Source organism: Neolamprologus brichardi, chromosome 22, assembly GCF_056152115.1.
Source record: "Neolamprologus brichardi isolate AB-2024 chromosome 22, ASM5615211v1, whole genome shotgun sequence".
Classification (NCBI taxonomy): Eukaryota; Metazoa; Chordata; class Actinopteri; order Cichliformes; family Cichlidae; genus Neolamprologus; species Neolamprologus brichardi.
In genome coordinates, this window is record NC_142124.1 from 26505017 (window position 1) to 26511731 (window position 6715).

Here is a 6715-nt window from a genome sequence, read left to right on the forward strand (position 1 = left end):
TATATATATATATGTATATCAGGTTTTAGTGGGATTAGGTTAATTGGTAGTTCTAAGACAAAACTACTAAGTTTTGGTAGTTTTGTAATTTTAATCATTCTCCCATATCTTCACAAACAGGGCCCAAAAATATGAATTAAATTCAATAATTCCTGACACATATTAAAAACTATAATCGTATTCTTTTTTCAATAAAGTAAATGTTAGGGTAAAGATTCAAAACAAGGGTTAGAATAGTCATCAATGATGACTCAGACCTCACAGGGTTAACCTTTGATAATAAAACACGTATCTGGTTTTTGGAAGTGTATTATGTCACAAACAAAGCAGATTTCCAGGGATCTCAGCTAAAGAGTTGCTCATGCTTAAGCTGGATTTTTTTTTTTAAAAAACATCTCTAACAAGTTGTGACATAATAAATCTATATTCAGACAGCCTGTATACAAACGGAGGAATTTTAATGCTGTTGTTATCCTTTCAAGGAGTGGCTGAAAAAGGTCACTCAGGAAAGAGACTCTTATCACTCACAACTTAAGGCAGGTTACCTGCTAATGCTCTTACAGTGGCTAATGTTAATAGTCATGAGTTAACCATTAAACAAATAAGGGTGTAGTGCCTTTCAGTTTGTTTTTACACCACAACGTTTTTGTTGTGCTTTGGTCGCATATCAGAACTGTAGGTTGATGTTTTTCTGATGTTTCCATACAGCAAAAATTCTCAAGAGCATGTAAATGATCTATATATTTACTTGAATCATATGTAAAAACATTCGTAAATAATGTCGCTTAATTCAGGAAATAGTGGCACAGGTTTGGGATAAAGTTGCGCTGCTACTTTTCCAGGAAAAAGTAAAGTTCTTTTGAAAAGTTGGAAAAGTTATTTTTATCTTGTAATCTAGCCAATCCTTTTATGGCTCTAATAGAGTTTATATTATACAGATAAACTTAGAGTTTTATTATGATGTGAAATATGACATTAAAGTAGAAACTTGAGCCTTGAGCTATCAGTTTTTATTTGCTTTCCAATTTAAACATACATGCTTTCTTTAATCTTGTCGCCATCACCACCAGAGAATTACCACTCAGACAAGACCAGAGAGAATAAAGGCCCAATGAAAACTTTAACCTTATAACTGTGAGCTAACTTCTTTACTGAGGCACAGGCAGATAAGAAATAAAAACCTATCATTATGTAACAATTATTTTTCTTTTAATTTAACTAATCCCACCTTAAAATCTAATGAAATTAATTATCAAGTGTTGGGTCAAAAATGTATCACACATCTATGTCTGAGAGTGGACCCAGTTCTATTTGTTCACCAGGCAGGTTTAAAGCATTCTGTAGATTCACAAACATACACAAATTTATGACGTTAATTAAAATATCTCTTAATTTTATTAAATTAAAATATGTATAAATGTCCAAGGTAAATCCAGAATAATTGAAAACGGGCAAAACGCAGAGAATTCCCTTCACACCACATGATGAGTAGAGATCAAAACGTGCTTTATGAGATGCCATGTGCCAGTAAAAACTAATGAATGCTCCATTAGGGGTAAACCTATTTTCCCTATAGCATCAAACAACCATGAGGTCTGCTTTGGCCTCTTGCAGCTACAGTTTCACTCCAGTGCTCAGTAGCTGATGCTGGAGGCTGATCTGGGCAAACCCGCCAAAGCCTTTGAAGAAGGAAGACTGCTGCTTCTGGTCCCATCTCCAGGAGTATAGTATTTGTGGCTTGGACCAGGATTCCCACCCAATTACTCAAAACACCTAGAGTTTGATATTATTATAACCACCTGTGGGGTGGTTGCATCCTGGTTTTTAGGGCTTTCTATCACATTAAAGCCCTATTCAGATGGGATTAACTTTATAGTGGCAGATGGAGCAACGTGATCATCATGATGATGACTGGATGTGTAAAGCACTTTGGGGTCCTTAGGGACTAGTAAAGTGCTATACAAATACAGGCCATTTAACATTTACCATAACTGATTGTAATTCAAGAGCTGTCTTGAAAAGGCAGCTCCTTTATTTGGTACATAATAATGTGCATGATAGCACTCACATAACGCATTGCATTTCAGAATTCCTGTTTTTCTTATTGTCCTAATTCTGTTTAAATACAGCCTATCACAAATAGCTTTGCGTAGTTTCTTATTGAAAGTGTTTGTACAGTAGGAGAAAAGAAAATTCCCCAAAGGTGTATAAGACTGGCTGTCATTCATCCAATAGGGGGAAGCTTTGACAATAGTGTCAAAAGTGCTTCATTCAAATATTGGTAGATATTTATAACAGGTAGATTTTATCTTTTATCCTGTCTTCCTTCTCTCTCCCCCACTAGTCGCAGCAGATGGCCCCGCCCCTCCCTGAGCCTGGTCCTGCCAGAGGTTTCTTCCTGTTAGAAAGGGAGTTTTTCCTTCCCACTGTCGCCAAAGTGCTTGCTCATAGGGGGTCATATGATTGTTGGGTTTTTCTCTGTATCTATTATTATAGGGTCTACCTTACAATATAAACACCTTGAGGTGACTGTTTGTTGTGATTTGGCGCTGCATAAATAAAACTGAATTGAATTAAATAGATTTAACCCAAAGAGCTTGAAAACAAAAATTACGTGGAGCTTGACAGCAAGCTTTATTAGACAGTTAGCTTGCAAGAGAAGATAATTCAACAAATCACAAAAATACAAGCTTGCCATTCACTGTCTTCTGTGTCAGATTGCTTTTAAAAAGTAAGTAATTTTTTGTTTGTTATGAGTTAGCTGAACCAGTTCATATTTCACATACAAATTTGCTCAGTACATACAGAGAAAATACAACAATCAAATGTGAGCAAGCACGTTGGCGACAGTGGGAAGGAAAAACTCCCTTTTAACAGGAAGAAACCTCCGACAGAACCAGGCTCAGGGAGGGGCGGGGCCGTCTGCTGCGACCGGCTGGGGAGAGAGAAGGAAGACGCAAAAGAAGATGTCACACACAACGCGCTCTGTTTAGACCCAGAGCAAACAATATTGTTTGACTGATGGCCCTTAATATAAAGACTTCGGACTTCACGTTTCCCAATTTTTGCTTTAAGTTATTTTGTTATTTACGTAATAATTTAAATATCCTAATAATTATACTTATTGCTGTTTTAGAGAGGAGCGGTGCTTCAAAGGATAGTTGCAGATTTCTGTCAGAATCTGCAGATTATACAGTACAAATAAAATGTTCACGTTTCCCAGCAGTTTCACCGGATGGCCAGGAAGCGTTCGCGATGTCTTCTCCGGCGCTGATAATTGGCGTCTGTCTTGTGTCAGTGACATAAAAGACGGATTTAATGCGACTTGACCATTCACACAGCAGTCGCTTTCTAAAACATCGGATATGTATCGGATTCAGTACCACATACGAAAGTGACCCAGATCGGATTTGAAAATATCGGATTTGTGCCGTTCACACTGTCATACCATGATCGGATATGGGTCGCATAGGGTCAAAAAAATCAGATTTGATGCGCTTTCGCCTGCAGTGTGAACGTAGCCTAAGAGTACTGGTAATTATGGTGACTGATAAATCAAAACCTAAAACGGGAAGAAGAAGAAACCTTCAAATATGTTTTCAGATGCGTTTTAATGATTTGAGCAGAGTGTAAACAAATAAAGAAATAAATATATGAAGCATAATTGCTGATGTGTCAAATGATGTGATTTTGAAATCATTGAATTTTGGTATCTTTTTTAAGTCAAATATTGGTCAGCCTCTAGATAAAACTATACATACACTTTCACAGTGTATTAGTTAAAAGCAACTCTTTGTAAGAAAACGCCAAGCATCCTTTTAGATGTCCTCTTGCTTTATTTTTAATATATGCACTTTTCTAAATGAATATGAAGGTCTTGCTATGTTAAGTCCCTTCTGTCCGCAATTGAAAAAAGACAGCCTTTCAATGTTTCTCGGAGCCATAGGCCATAAGTGGTTCTTTTTATAAGGACACAGTGCCAATTCAGAGTCCTGGCTGTTGGTCAGCATATAGAACCGCTGACCGACAGCCACCCAAGTGCCGATTTCCCTTTAGTGAAAAGGTGATCCAGAGCATCTCAGTTTTATTTATGCAGCTGCAATTGAAGACTGCACTTGCATATGAAATTATATGTGGTCTGGACAAAATAGCAGAGGTACCACATGAAAAGGATTCTAAAACTACTAAAGTCACAATAAAAGGAGCAATCTGACAAATTAAGATCCAGTGGATGTTAGTGGTAAAAAATGAGGGTACACCTCAGTGAATCAGTGAATCTTAACACACTTTGACAAATTCTCATTTTTGCTGGTATTTTCAGCAGCCAGTAACAAAATCCCCAAACCATCCCCCTAAAACTCAATAATTTCCACATTTAGTGCGTTTCATATATCCCCGAAAAAGTTGTTGTATCTGTCAAAAGGTTTCTCCCACTAGATTTCACATGCACGAGTTTTACTCTTTTTGGAATTGATTTTGATTTGCACATGAAAGTCGCTCTCTCAGCTTTCATGTGCAAGCTTTCTGTAACTGAGGCTTAGAGGCAGCACAGTGGTGCAGAGGTTAGTATTGTCAGCTCACAGCAAGATGCTTTTTGAATTGAACATGCTGAGTGGCATCGATTTTATATAGTCCCACCGTGCGTTTTGATTTCCTAGCACAGTTCAAACTGACAGAATCACACGTGCATTAGATGTAAATGTGAGTGTGGATGGTTTCTTTCCTGTCTTTGATAGACTGGCACCTCAATGCCAGCTGGGATCAGTGGCTTGCAAACAAAAGTTCTCATCAGCAGGTGGGAGAAATCTGAAACAGCGTATTGGTATTTGGGTATCTGTTGTATTTCAGACATTCTGATTCATAGCTATTTATTTTAAAAAATAATAATATTTTCCATTTTTAAAGGGTGACAAACCTGAATTTAGAGATTGGAGAAGTTAATGATGGAGCAAATTACTTCACAGCTCATATTTATCTTTTTTTAAAAAAAAAAAAAAAAAACACTGAAAATGTTACTTAAGCATTAAAACTACTGCATTAAGTTTAGAAAAAGATAAAAGTTTGAGTTATAATATAATGCTTACATTTTTTAAGAGCTGTTTTCTTAGTTACCATGGTAACTATTGGCATCCCCACTTTGTTTCGAGAAAATCTGTAGATGTAAAATATACTATCTCCGGTCCATAAAAACATACAGAGCGTTTTCTGTGACCATTTCATATTTGGCTTTTAGACCGGGCTCATGTATGTGAGAGAAAATTGGACAGAGCATAAAGGAAGGCTTTTTATAAAAGTTTTATGAGGAAAAATAAACACTCTTGACATTTCGTTAGCTCCTACTTTGGCTCAGTCCTGTTCACAAGGTGTAATAATTGAGTTTGACCTACTGACCTTAAACTTGTAGCACATTACAGTTTTAGCTGCTAGCAGGTCAAACTTTCAATATATCTGTGAAAGTCACATCTTGTTTTTATATGTGGTTTGTGCCCAAACCTTCCTTCAGAACCAAGTCCTGATGATTTAGCCACATGGCTTTAAAGGCCTCTGGTAAGGTCCCCGGTTCAGGCGCAAAGCCTCGATTCTCCACACCCCTTAACTAATGTTTTCCATTAGCTTTGAGGCACATATGCAGGCTTACCTGAGCTTCAGCCCCCCAACCTGGCTCCCTTTCTCCTCTAGAAGAGAACAAAGGCACCGTGATCCTCATTACATGCCACAGTGAAGATTGAACACAGATGTCAGGCCGTTTACATTCAACCCAAAAACCTCTTTTACAGGCACATAAATTCATTGGAGTCCGTTCGTTTGATGTTGGACTTGGCTTGCAGGCGAGCCATATACGTCACAGGATTGACAAACTGTGGATCTTTGAAGTCTTGCACTGGTAATCCAGATATTTCGAAGGGTTACTGGATGAAATCAGAGCTACAAAGCTTAGATAGTGACGGTCAGTTAAAATCAGAAGTTTCTCATTCTTAACAAACTTTTTTGAATTATCTTTCCAAATAGGAAATGATGAAACTTTACAATTGCATACTACAGTTATTTCCTTCAACAACACTAAAATGTACCCCTGTGTGCACTTTAACGAGCAATTAATGTAACCAACCTTGGAGATTTTATAAGCCAAGGAAACACTGTAAATGTAATAAGAGTGTTTAATTTGAAAGAGAATTTATTAAATGTTCCTTACAACAATATACCTTTATGCTGTTTTGCATATGGAACATGACTTAATGGCACAGCAGCATCTTTCAGGGGTGGTCCTCTATCATTAGGGCTCCATAGTTATGCTCCATAGGTACACTCTTGTGGGCAGAACACATGGCACCCAACTGTGTGAACAGTAACGTGGAGAATAATGTATGAGAATAAAGGCCTCCCCAAGTAGCAGTAACTCAGAGGACCATCATATGGAGCTTAGAAAAGTTCTGTGTGTGCAAATTCTTTCTTTTATATTATGTCATATGTGAAGGGTAAATTAATGTTCTTGAATAAAGTGAATATTGCATAAACTTTGTGTGTAAAAGAAAGACTAGCCTGAAAAGTGAAGCCTATGTGTGTATTGTCTTAAACCTCTATTCTTTGTTTGTTTGCTTAACGAAGCGTGATTCCTTTGGTTGCAAAAGGACTTCCGGGTGTACACAAACTTGATCCTTAGGTCCTGGTGTGGCTTAATGGTAAGAATATTGCAATAGCTAAAATTCCCATAAGA